The sequence below is a fragment of the Mesoplodon mirus genome (assembly GCF_964341445.2).
Source record: "Mesoplodon mirus genome assembly, chromosome: 1".
Lineage (NCBI taxonomy): Eukaryota > Metazoa > Chordata > Mammalia > Artiodactyla > Ziphiidae > Mesoplodon > Mesoplodon mirus.
This window is the reverse complement of record NC_138976.1, coordinates 61140639-61154772: the sequence shown is the minus strand read 5'-3', so window position 1 is coordinate 61154772 and position 14134 is coordinate 61140639. Positions and strand designations below refer to the sequence as shown.

The following is a 14134-nucleotide window of genomic DNA, read 5'->3' as shown; positions in this document are numbered from 1 at the left end:
GGCAAAGGGTTTTCTCTCTGGGTGTTAATAATACTTGGCTACCATGCATTTGTATAGCACAATTTACCTGCGCATCTCTTCATAATATACCTCATTCCCTGAGGAGTCTGGGATGGTCTTGGGGGTGAAGAGAGGGACGGAATCCACTGCCAAGCTTAGCCCAAAACACTGGGTGGTGAATTCTCTCCATATTACAAGCCAGAAGTAACTTTGATTTAATCTCAAGCATCCATTAGCTGCCTGATACTCAACAGGCATGTAATGAGTGTTAACTGAACTGATAATTGGAGGTGGGGGAGTGGGGATCTTCTTGGCTTGGGCAGTCCTCAGTGAGGAGGGGGCTAGACGATGCACAAAGAAAGAACACGATGGGTTGGTTCTAAGGATGGCCCATCAAAGGGATAGGGGAGCCAAAATGAAAGAAGACCCCAATCAGGCTAGTGAAATGGGCCAGGGAGAAGTTATCTGTAGAGCTGAGCCCTTCAGGAGATCAATGCTGAGGGCAGGGACAGCTGCAGAGTAGAGTCAGCCGTCAGAGTTGAGGGAGATGAGAGGCCAAAGGAGACATGGGGGTGGGACTATGACAGCATCCTGTGCTCTGCCAAGAAGGTCAGATTTTATCCATAGGGTGCACAAAGTTTGCTGCGTTCTATTTTTCAATATTATTATTGATGTTTTCAAACATATACAAATGTAAATAGTATAATAAGCCCCCTGTGAACCACACCACCAGCTTCAACAATTATCAGCACATGGTCAGTCTTGTTTCACCTATACTCTTCCCTAATCCCCTTAACCTCCCTTGTCCACCGGATAATTTTTTTTTTTTTTTTTTTTTTTTTTTGCAGTACGCGGGCCTCTCACTGTTGTGGCCTCTCCCGTTGCGGAGCACAGGCTCCGGACGCACAGGCTTAGCGGCCATGGCTCACGGGCCCAGCCGCTCCGCGGCACATGGGATCCTCCCAGACCGGGGCACGAACCCGTATCCCCTGCATCGGCAGGCGGACTCTCAACCACTGCGCCACCAGGGAGGCCCCACCGGATAATTTTAAAGTAAATCCCAGACACAGTATCATTTCAGTAGCGAAGGCTTTTAAGACCTTACACAATCAGATCTATGTTTCAGAAGGACTACTCATTCAGGGCAAGAGGCGAAAAGATCAGTTATGTGCTTTTGGCAAGGAAGTTAGTAACAGCCCACATCCAGAGGCGAAAGGAAAGGTGTGGAGGTGATGGGAGATCCCAGGGAATCTTCTCCTGAAGAGACTGTCCTACACAGAAGATGGCACTTGATAGGGGAGTTCAGGAAAATTTGGGAGGAACTGAGGCTCACTGGGTTTGATGAAGACAATGAATGGAGACATTGATTAAGAATTAGAGGGCTTCCCTGGTGGCGCAGTGGTTGAGGATCCGCCTGCCGATGCAGGGGACACAGGTTCGTGACCCGGTCCGGGAAGATCCCACGTGCCACGGAGCGGCTGGGCCCGTGAGCCATGGCCGCTGAGCCTGCGTGTCCAGAGCCTGTGCTCCGCAACGGGAGAGACCACAACAGTGAGAGGCCCACGTACCGCAAAAAAAAACAAAAAAAGAATTAGAGGGGGATGCATTGGGAGTTTGGGATTAGCAGATGCGAACTATCATACAGAGAATGAATAAACAAGGTCCTACTGTATAGCACAAGGAACTACATTCAGTATCCTGTGATAAACCATAATGGAAAAGAATATGAGAACGAATGTATATACATGTATAACTGAATCACTTTGCTGTACAGCAGAAATTAGCACACTGTAAATCAACTATACTTCAGTAAAAAAATTTTTTAAAGAATTAGAGAAAAGGAGGAAATGCAGAGTTGGGAAGATATGTTTAGTGTTTGGTTCAATAGGTGTACTGGACATGTAGGTAGAATAAATCAAATGTTAGAGCCAAAAGAACTGTTGTAGAAGAAGATGAGGGGGAAAAAAATCCATCTGAATTCACTGTTTGAAAAACAGACTTGTGCCTGGGATAGGTACCAGAGAGACAAAGAAAGTCCCTACCCTCAGGGAACTTTCAGTCCAGTTGGAGAAAGACAGATTGTCCACACAGCAAAGAGAAATCAGGATTCGTGTTTTAAAAGAACATTTATCAAAAGAGGGGTGTGCCTTGAAGTAGTGAAGATTGAGCTAGGATCTGAAGGAGGACTAAATTTAAACTGGGTTAAGATCTCAGAGAATGGCAGAAAGCAGAACACTAAGAAATGGGGGCGCGGGCGGACAGCGAGCAAGTGAGGAGAGGAGCGGGGGCGGGGGGTGACTGAGGAGGAGACAGGGGGCAAACTCTCAGGTTTCTGACTGCCAGAGACCTGCAGTGGGGAGCAGTGGAAGAGGATTTAAGTAAAAAGCTTTGCACCCAGGTGATACCAACAAAAGCAAGGGGCTTTCTTCGAGCATTACCCACAGGACCCTGGAAAAGTCTAGTACCTGTTCAAATCGGTAGCTTAAACTTAAGTCAGCTTAACATCTATGTATGGTTTACACAGGCAGCACATAACTAAATAATTTTGTAACTCTTCCTTTCAGTGTTCTGACATGCCCACAGGTCTGCGAGCTTCAGGGAGACCATGTCTGTCCCTGTCACTGCTGTACTCTAGGTTCTAGCACAGCACCTGGCATAAAGAAGATGGCCAATAAACAACATGTGCATGTGCTTCAGAGACATTATCTCATTTACTAGTCACAATACCGACTTAAATAACGGGGATCACTCTTCCTCATTTTACTGATAGGGAAAGGGCCAACAGAGTCACCTGGCTAAGTAGGTGGTAGGGTCAGATAATAAACCCAAAGGACTAGGAAACAGTCACTATACAGGTATGAGAGCCAAGGGAAAGGGGAGTGAAGCTCAGGAAGGCCACACAGCTCATGATGTGATTTCAAATAATAGTAAAGGGTATGACCTTGGTAACAAGACCAGGCTTGGATCTGAAAAACCCAGCACTGTCCCTTATTAGTGACACAGTTTCTTCATCTGTAAAAAGGAGAAAAGCAGTCTCCACTTCACCAGCTTAACATGAAGACTAGATGATGATTCATATAAAGCGTCTAACACAATGCCTGGCACACGATAAGCATTCGATCACCATGACCTCTTACTACAGTCATGTGGATGGAGCTTCGTGGACATTGAAGCTTGCTGTGATGCTGAGAAAATCCTGGTCCTGATGACCCTCTACACTTAAAACAAGATTTTTCAACACAAGCTACTGCCAAAATAAGAAATCTTTCAACAGACTGTGGAGGACAAGGGGCTTCTGGGTATCTGAGATCAAAACCAAAGTTCTAATAATTGCTATTCCAGAAGTTCACTAAATACTCTTATATGGCACTCAAGGTTTAGGTTTAAAACGTGTGCTCATTTTCGTCCAGAGACAGCTACAAGTATGGACATAATATGTGTCACAGTTGGCCTGCCTAGCGTATCCTGCATGAATAGTCAGCAAAAAAGATAAGATTTTAAAGGCCCACCAACAGCAATACATGAACTATAATGACAAGACAAAGGTTCACTCCAAAGGACACTCAACTTGATAAAGGTGTCACTCTTCACAGTTACACCCCTACCGTGTATATTTTTCTCATGAAAGGATATATTTAACACTTTCTTCAATTTTCCCCAGAAATGAATCTTTTGTTAAATGACAGATAAACTTCACCAAGAATTTTAACACTGATTTTATTACCCTCACCACCCCAATCCTCCATAAAGAGGCAACATTTCCAACATGAAAATATTTTAGTCTTTTAAGTTAAAGTAGTATCTTTGCCATTGTTCGGCAGTGGGGGCGGGGAGGAAGGCAGAGAGAACAGTGGGGACTAGAAATGGAAAAAGAATTTTTAAATCCCCGTTGCACTATCTACCAGATGTAAGTGAATAATAACTAATATGTCTGCAGCCTCAGCCTTAATCTTAAAACAAATGATAGTATTCAAATATAATATTTCACACATGCAGACTGATAACAGGTTTTTCCCTTCCTTATTTCTTGAAGAGTCTGTGAACGACACAATACAGAGTACAATGTATTTAATGAAAGGTTTCCAGGCTGATTTCCCTACAGGTTATTTTCTTTCTTTTCTCTGGAACCCACACGCAGGGTATACTGCAGGGACCAGGGGTGTATATAAAAATAAACTATGAGCCAGTATCAGAACTGATACCCTTTCTCCTACAGGGGCAAGTGAATTATTAGATCTGTGTCATGAGTGTTTTTTTTTAATATGCCATTGTTCCCACTTGAGCACATTAAATTTTCCATATCCACTTTTAAACCAATATAACCTTTTTTTCCATGTTCATAATGTTCATGCTGTACATTAACAGGCAGAAAATCCAATAGCTTAAGTCATCATATTGTAGTTATATGTAAAGCTTGGTGGATGAAAACCTTTTGCATTTTCCCCCTCTTTGAACAGATGCTATACTGGAGTTGGCTGAAACCCTAGGAAAAAAATTATACCTCATGGGAAACTGTGCTAATATTTTTTTTCTTTTATGATTGATCACAAATCCATTTTGAACATTACACATTTTTTTAAAGTTTATTATAACTCTGGTTCAACATCTTCTAGCCCAACAAATTGAAGGTGTTGGAATCTTTTGGTCTGGAAGATGCAATTATTTTTGTACTAGTGCACATAAACAGGGAGGACTGGATCTTAGGTATGAGTTATACATTCCTGTACAAAATAATTGTATATTCTATGAAGACTGATTCCTTTTCTGGAGAAATATACAACAACACAAGGGAAATCTTGTACTAGCAGCATAACTGAAGTGGCAAGATACAATATTAGAAAAACAGAGCTACTTTCATTACTGTGATGCTGTGTGTCAGAATGTCTCTCCTTAATGAACCTGTTTGCAATAAGACTCCGGGTGCAAAGAGGCTATTTAGAGAGACTATTGTGTCTATAGTGAGTCCTTCAAATATCTTCCCACCATTAGACATGCCGCATTGACCAATTCTGTCCTGATTGCTGTTCTTTTTACTATCAAGGGAGATTCTTGCCCAGACAGACAGATGGATCAGACACTGCAGTTCATAAAATGTTTACACTGTACACACACACACACACAGTGGTACAAGCTCCAGCGCTCCAGATCACACAGTTGAATGTGTCAGTGTCACATGAAGGTTTATGACGTTCCAATATCAACGAAAGGATTTAAGTTAAACTTTGGTCGTCCTGTCAACCTGTCACTCTCAACAAAAAGCCTTTTTACCCCCTCTCTTTTAGTACATGCCCATGCCCATTGCTCACATGGGAACACTTCAGGGAAACATTTTCTGTGTCCTAAGGTTTCTCACTCTGTTGAGATTTTTCTCCCAACTGCTGACAAGAAAAGAGGACCACACATGTCATACCATCCAAAAAAAAAAAAAAAAAGGGTGAGAGAGAACACAATAATAATAATAAAAGAAGAATCAAAAAAGGCTTTCTAAAAACATTTTAAATTCCAACTCACGGTGACAGGCTCAGAGGACAAGAGACTTGTCTCTACAATATAACTGAAGCATCTCTGGCTGAATCAGCTGCCTTTTAACCAAGTCTAAACATGAGAGGCTGAGGTGCTTAGCAGAAACTTCCTGTTCATCTTAGTCTGTACTAAGTTCTTATCAGCTCAGGCGTGGCTGTAGCCTCACCTTTCACTCACCTACATGCCAAGTAATCCTCTACAAAAGTCCTTTCCTCTTGTGCTTTTTCTAATAGAGTATCCTTCCTATTCAAATACAAATAATATGCCTGCCAGAAAAGGCCTGACACATCTCTCCCATCTCAGCTACCAGGTAGAAAGAACTTCCATTCGCTAATAAGTGTAACCACTACTAGTTACATGTGAAAAGGAAACAGAGAATTACACACCAAACTAACCCTGGATCCAATGAATCAAATGCACCCAATTATAGTTTCAATTCCCATTATTTTAAAATTTCTCTCTCACCTCCTCCTTCCTTCTGGGCTCAACCTTATATTCTCGAAGGTTGAGAATACAGGCCGTCTCGAAGACCTGACATACAGACCATCACCTGTCCTGTAGCTCTGATTTTCAAAGCCATTTGGAATATCTGTGATTTCAAGATATTTCCTCATCCAACTTCTAAAACCCCATGGTGATAAAACCTTAAAATAATGCCTCTATTAAAGCTACTTTGAACATTTATTGAAAACAGATAAGCCTTTCTTAATTGAGATATCTGACATCGTGAACCTGTTTAAAAAACACTTTGAGGATTTGTCTGCAGATTTAGGAGGTGAAGGGAAAGGAGAAGTCTAGCAGCAATCACTTTTTTTCTGCAAGCAAACTCAGACTGTAAGAGATTTAAGGAAACTTGTCTTGGCCCAAACAACCCAGGCCCCTAGTCTAGGACTCCAGATGCCTTGCCTACTGCTCTTGCTCACACCAGGCTGTAGCTCTGTATCCAGTAACCTTTCCGTATTTTGCCAATAAAGGGTTTTGTTTGCTTTTTAAACAAGTGACAGCTCTACTAAAATATGCTCAGTTATATCTGCCATGTGTACTGGTGTAAAGAGAAAAAGACTATAGATAATTACAAAGAGTATAGAGAATCCAAAAATGATTTCTGTGTTCCAATCTCAAAGTATGGTCTCAGGACCAGCAGCATCAGCATCACCTGGAGGCTTACTAGAAATGCAGATTCTCAGGCTGTATCCATGATCTACAGAATCAGAAAAACTAGGGGTAAGGCCCAGCAGTCTGTGATTAAATGAGATCGTCACGTGACTCAGATGCATGCTCAAGTTTAATAACCCCGGCTCTCAAATATACAATATGATTTACATAGCTTCCTATTAAAATTATTTAAAATGGCTAATGCTCCTTAAGGACATAATCAACTGTCTGTAGGCCAAAAAAAAAAAGACTTAAAAGGAGGAAAACAATCCAGGATGAAAAATCCCAGTTTAGGAATATCCCAGTTTAGGGCAAAAGAAAGCATAAATATGTGTCTTTTGATTGAACTATACAATACAAACCACTCCACTGATTCTTTTATTTGGAAGAAAGTAAGCACTCTCTTTTAGATTAATAAAATCAGATATTTAAATAAACCCCAATTTTAGATGAGGTGATAGAAAATATAATGGCAACAAATTCATAAACTTAGTCATAAGGATCCATGGCAAAAGGGAAAGAGATGTTAACCAATATGAAGTGATAATTATTCGAAAGTTATAGCTCAGATAGGACAGTAGTATGCACCAAAGTGAAAATATACCATTTTGTCAAGGTAAATGGAGGTAGGGATATGAAGAAATTAGAAAACTAGCACCAAATTAAGAGCAAAATACAGACATGAACAGAGAGAGAGTACGTCCTGTGGGTGAGAACGTTACAAACGATCTGTGAAAAGTTAAGAGGGGCAAGTTTGAACTGGATCTGGCATTAAACCGCAGGGAAATTACTTCAAGAGAACTGTTAACTCAGGAGGTAAAAAGCGTATCAGAATCATCATGACTTCAAAATCAAAGCCAGCACTGTTTATAACGACCAGAAGTTAGATAAAACCTAAATATCCATTCAAAGACGACTGGTGACAGTCATCACGGTCCTCCCATATAATGGCCTTCTATGAGGCCATAGAAAATTGTATAACAACCGTGATACTAACATTGAAAAACACCTACATTGGCAAGTGGAAGAAGCAAACATCCAACTTCTTTTTCAAAAAATATGGGCACATATATGTGTATATACAAAGAATAAAGTCTAGAAAACCATAAACCACAATGACCATAGCAGGTACCTGGATTGCAACTTAATTTTATCTTCTTCTCCCTATTTCCTGAATTTTCTTGGTTTTTGAATGAACAATAATTATTCACATAATGAGGAAATCATAAAGATACAGACACGTAAATGTTTTAGGAAAAAAAGGAAATAAATGATAGATTGTCTTTTTATAGGCAGGGACCCAAGGAAGTACTGCTGGTTGGCAGAGGTTTTAAAGAACTAATAAAATTCCAGAGTCTTCACAAAACCAGAATTCAGAAACAAATATACGGATTTTAGAAGGAAAAAAAACCCTAAACTATAGGTAATCATCATAATGTATCGATCCCTCTTTTCAGCAAAAAAAGAGAAGGGGAGGATATCAAACTCACCTAAACCACTACATTCAAATAATAATCCAAATGAAAAGGACATAGTTTACTAAGCACATATTATGTGCCAGATACATTCACATAATATCTCCTTAACCTTCACAACAACTTGCAAGGTATCATCTCATTTTGCAGAAAAGAGGCTGAAAGGAAACAAGCACGTTTCTGATACATAGTGGACCCCAGAGCTCATGAGACCTTTCTACTTCACCAGGCTCCAAAAGGGGTCCTTAACACACAGTTCTTGAAGTGATGAAAGATGAAGTTGAGTGTAGCCAGGTAAGAACTTCAGAAAGGACTCTATTATCCTTTGTTAAACACAAAATCAGTACCACAGAATAGGAGGGGTGGGGGAAGGCAGCAAGGGCCTGATGTGAGGCAGCCAGGCAGCCCGTGTTAAGGACTTCAGACTCCTGAGAGAAAATGACATTTTTAGAAATGCTCCTTTTTCGCCTGCTTTAAGGGATGGTAGTGGTAATACAATGGCCAAACAAAAGATGTTGCTTAGATAATTTACCAGACATATGGAGACATGAGCAGGTTTAAGAAGTATCCAGATGCAGGTAGAACTGATACAATGTACTGATGGATGGGATATTCTTCCTTAGACCAAACAACCATGTGAACTTAATTCTAAACTTATTTACATCCTCCTTCACCACTAACAAACTTTGAAGGCATCTCCAATTTGGAATCTTGTGACTTCACTTCTTAGTTTTTGCCTTTGTAATACAAAGCTACCCAAATGCATTTAGACATTATAAAGTATTTGTTCCATCAACTGACAGACTGATAAACAAAAAATGTGATATATATTACATACAATCGAGTACTGTTTGGAAAAATATGGATGAATCTTTAAAATATAAGTGAAAGGACTTCCCTGGTAGTACAGTGGTTAAGAATCCGCCTGCCAATGCAGGGGACACGGGTTCGATCCCTGGTCCGGGAAGATCCCACATGCCGCGGAGCAACTAAGCCCGTGGGCCACAATTACTGAGCCTGCGCTCTAGAGCCCGTGAGCCACAACTACTGAACTTGCGTGCCACAACTACTGAAGCCCACGTGCCTAGAGCCTGTGCTCCACAACAAGAAAAGCCACCACAATGAGAAGCCCACGCACCACAATGAAGAGTAGCCCCCGCTTGCCGCAACTATATGCCGCAACTTCGCGCATGCAACGAAGACCCAACACAGCCAAAAACAAATAAAATATAAGTGAAAGAAGACACAAAATATCACATATATTAAGATTCCATTTGTATGAAATGTCTAGAATAGGCAAATTCATAGAGACAGAAAGTACATCAGGAGTCCTCCACAGCTGCAGGGGGTTGGCAGTGTCTGTGGGGGGGGGGGCAGGGGGGGCGGTGATAGTTAAAGGGTAGAAATTTCTTTTCGAGGTGATAAAAATGTTCTAAATTTGATTGTGGTGATGGTTACACAACTCCAAATACGCTAATAAACGTTGAAACGGTAAAAACATCCTAAGTAGGTAAACTGTACAGTATGTGAATTATATCTCAATAAATCCATTATTTTTTAAGTCTTTTTTATTTTGAGGGGCTATTTATAGAGTACGATGCTCAAGTCTAAGGTAGACACAGGATGAGCAAATGAAGACAATAGGACTTCAGCACTAAAACAGTACAAAAATCTACAAAATATAAAACCCCCAGTGGTTCCTTTCTTAGCATCTCCTACTTGGTTCTATGCAAAATCTCCCTCTTGACATCTTTAAGAAAAAATGCTGACTTAAGAAACAATTCCGTTTTTCCTTTGGTTCTTAATTCCAGAGGTATTTATCTAATAAGATATATTCTGAATCACAGACCAGAAGTTTATTTAATCATGCAGTTAAAGAACACTCCCTAAAAGAGATTTAATTCCTCTGTTTAAAAAAAATATTCTCTGGATAAAACATTTCTAGACATGTGAGTACTCTAAAAAAATTGGATAGAATAGTTTCACATTTTTATCAGCATTTAACACTAGCCTTACTTTGCATGTCCAGCCACAATAACATCAATTGTAACTTATGCTTTTACTTGTATGGATATAATGGGAATCACTGCCAAATGTGCTCTTCAAGCAGGTGTCTTGGAGACCACTGGTCTAAATGCCAAAGATCTAAAGATTTAAGCCCTCATGTCCTCAGAGCTGTAATGCTTTTCAGGGGTGTTGGTGATAAACGAGCAGTTCATATCTACAAAAAAAAGCAGGGGCGTGGAAGAAAGGAAATACCTTTTTTTACCCTAGGGAAATAATCATAGACTTAATCAAAAGTTTAAATACAAATACATTCTATCACAACAACATTTAAAATTGCCAAAAGTTAGAAACCTACATTTCCAATAATAGGGGTTCTATAAATAAATAACGGTTCTTGTCAGAATACTATACGGCCATTAAATATGCATGTTTTACAAGTAACCCAAAGGTATGAAGGACCATTAATGTGACTTTTGCAAAATATCAGTTGCAAAATAGCATATTCAGTATCATTTCAATTTTATAAAATTAAAGATGCATACGAAAAAATCTGAAATGAGAGTTACAAAATGACAAGTAAGATTATCTCTAGGTAATATGGTTATGAATGATTTTTCATTTTCGGTAGTTACATATAATTCAAATTTTCTAAAATAATTATTTCTGTTATAAGGGATGGGGACTCATACAGTAAGTTTGTAGTCATTTCTCATCTCCTCATCAAAGTAAACCACAAAAGAAAAATGTTCTGATCCAAAATGAGAGAGTTCTGGTGATCTGAGTTTTGGTTGCCTAAAGTTTTAACATACTAGTCCCTCTAATGTGCCGAGTTCTCTCTTTACTCTGGGCTTTTATCAGAGCTGTTCCCTGCACCAAGAACATTTTTAGTCACTCTTCCTAGACCACTTCATCTGGCTAACTTAGAAGAATAAAGAGGCAGAGATGTCACTTCCTCCAGCACGACTCTGGCACTCACTCCTCCTGTGTGTGCTGATGGAACCCTGGGATTAGGGCTCGAGGGCATTTATCACATGGTACCATGGTTGCCTGGTTTCATATTTTTCTCCCCTACTAGACTCTAAGGTACTTTGAGGGCAAGAAAAGAAATGTTTCTGTTTTGTTCAGCATTACACCTGCTATAGTTCATAGCACATCATATAAATTTGATAAATATTTTGGGAAAAAATGAATTTATGTATTAATGGATGAATAAAGAAGTAAACAGTCTGTCAGAGAAGTGAAGCACGCCTAATTCTTAGAAGCCTTTTCTCTGCAGTAAACCAGGGGTGTGTGTTTCATGTAATGGAAACATCAGAGTGCAGTCAGTTAGTACTTTAAGCAAAAGACAGATCTTATGTGGCTCCTGCTTTCAGAGTCCGTGTGCCTAGAGCCCGTGCTCCACTACAAGAGAAGCCACCGCAATGAGAAGCCCACACACCACAATGAAGAACCGCCCCAGCTTGCCACAACCAGAGAAAAGACCATGCGCAGCAACGAAAACCCAATGCAGCCAAAAATAAAATAAATAAATTTATTAACTTAAAAAAATAGAATTATACCATATTTCCTGAACTTGGTTCCTAAAGATCAGATTGATTCAGAAGTTGCTTTTATGCATAAGCTTGGAAAAAGTAAATAAAACAGGGCTTCCCTGGTGGCGCAGTGGTTGAGTCCGCCTGCCGATGCAGGGGACAGAGGTTTGTGCCCCGGTCCGAGAAGATCCCACATGCCGCAGAGCGGCTGGGCCCGTGAGCCATGGCCGCTGGGCCTGCGCGTCTGGAGCCTGTGCTCCGCAACGGGAGAGGCCACAGCAGTGAGAGGCCCGCGTACCACAAAAAAAAAAAAAAAAAAAAAAAAAAAAAGTAAATAAAACATTCTGCACATTGCTCACCATAAATCTTAACTTACCACAGAAATTAAATCTAAACACAAACATAACCCTAAAACCTCCTCTAACCCCACAAATACTCAGACAATCAAAATCTGATTTCTAGGACAGCAGTTTTACTATGTGAGTACAATATTTACACAGAAGAGATAAATTATGCAAATCACAATGATTTATGCTTGTTATATCTAAGCTTACTCTTGGTATATTACAAGGTTCAAGAGTCTACAAATTTACTCAAAACTCAGGTTGTCTAATGAAACAATTATACCATTTAGGACACTTTTAATACTGATTTAGATTTAAGATCTACTTGCGAAGGCTGATCAAAGCTTCAAACAATATGCACTGCTTTGTATTATCTACTTAGCACTTGATTGTAATAGCTATACAACAAATTCAAATTAAAAATTAATTCACAAATTAAACTCCTACTTTACTTAAACCACTACTATATTCACCTTCCTTCCATGCTATCTAGAAATGTCTTTTAAAAGTAATTCAAATGAAATATCACAGCTGTTTTTAAAACTAGAGCAATCACTACTAATCTTAGTTATGCAGCCGCCCAATTAGCCATGAGTAAATTTTCAAAAGTAAATTTTCCAGATATAAATTTTAAAATTCATTTAAAATTTTTAAAGGTTTCTTGACAGATATATTAAAGCACTGGAAGATTTTTTTAATAATTAAAAATTTCAAATACAAAGAGATTAGTATACCTCAACTAATAGTGGACGAGCATCCGACTTCCTTTTTCTAGTGAGTTTGACAAAAAATCAAAATTTTTGGTTAAAACAAGAAAAAAAAATCCTATGCAAAGAATGGAAGAGAGCATCACAGGAATAAGAAACAAATATGATTATCTTTTCAGTCCAGCTCCGGGTGTGGTAGGGAAGACAGATAATTAGGGTTTAGCGTGCCTGGCGGGGTGCCTGTGCAGCTCTCTGTAATCATCTAGTGCTACTTTCTTCACTAAGTACTTAACACCTACCACTACTAAAAATGAACAGGACAAAGCACTTTCAAAACTTTTTAAATCTAGTCTGGAGTATCATACAACCATACAAATAACTGTCCTACAAGGCACAAAGCATTAAGTGCCTTAAGAAAAAGACTGCAAAAAAGGAGGCATACCCAGGAACTGATATGGCTAAAACACAATATAAAAAGTGTCAAGGAGAGACTGAGGTGGAAAGATATGCTGGTCTCCTCTCAAGGAGGACCCTGAATATGGAAGTAAGGGCTTGTCCCTGAATAGAGAAGTAAGGGCTTATGCTGATCAGAGAGACTGCAATGAGTGAAGTTTGGGGCCTGAGTAGTGACAATGAGATGTTTTTAAAAGCCTCCGATCCCAAGGAGTAGAGTGTCCTGGAGGGAGCCTGAAGGTGAACTGACCAGTTACTGCAGCCAGCTTGTGGTATGGCAGTGAGACTGAAAAGCAGCAAAAGAGTGATTGTTCACTTTATAAACCATCTCTCCCATCCAACTCAACAGTAGTCATGAGACTTTTTTTTTTTTTTTAAAGGAGAGGATAGTTCCAAGAGACAATGCACACTAAAACAGTCAACTTCCAGGTTGTGGCAAATGATGGGAGTGGGAAGAAAACAGGATGAAAAAGATCACTCGGGTGGTTCAGGACTGTGAGACCAGAAGAATGACGGTCACTCCTAGAGGTGGAGTAAGGTTTATGTGTGTGTGTGCTTGTGCTACAAAGCATTTCAGAGAGGCAGCTTTCTGGTGTATTTTTTGAAAAGGGAATGTGCTTGCACATTAGAGATGAAGAACTAGAACCTTAAACTCACCTTTGCCAAACCCAGCTCTCCTCTAGGTGAGGTTAATCTGTGCCGGCTGCAATGTAAGACTAGACTACCCAAGCCCTAAGATATCTCTCCAGCAACGTGTCTTGTTGAGGCCTTCACCTCCTGATTGACACGATGGATGAGCAACTGCTCTGCATTTTCAGAGGCCAGAATTAGAAAAACTGAAAGAAGTTACCCTGCAGCTGGAAGGCCAGAGAAAGTAATTGGATCAGGTGACTAATTCAGGTGATAGAAGCTCTTGCTATGTATTTCTTGAAAGGAAC

General features: G+C 39.9%; 1 protein-coding gene across 10 annotated transcripts in view; it reads right to left on the bottom strand.

Annotated features, from left to right (window-relative positions):
• The window catches only part of BNC2 (basonuclin zinc finger protein 2), a 436262-nt gene that overhangs the window by 338594 nt on the left and 83534 nt on the right, over window positions 1–14134 (bottom strand). The window lies entirely within an intron of this gene.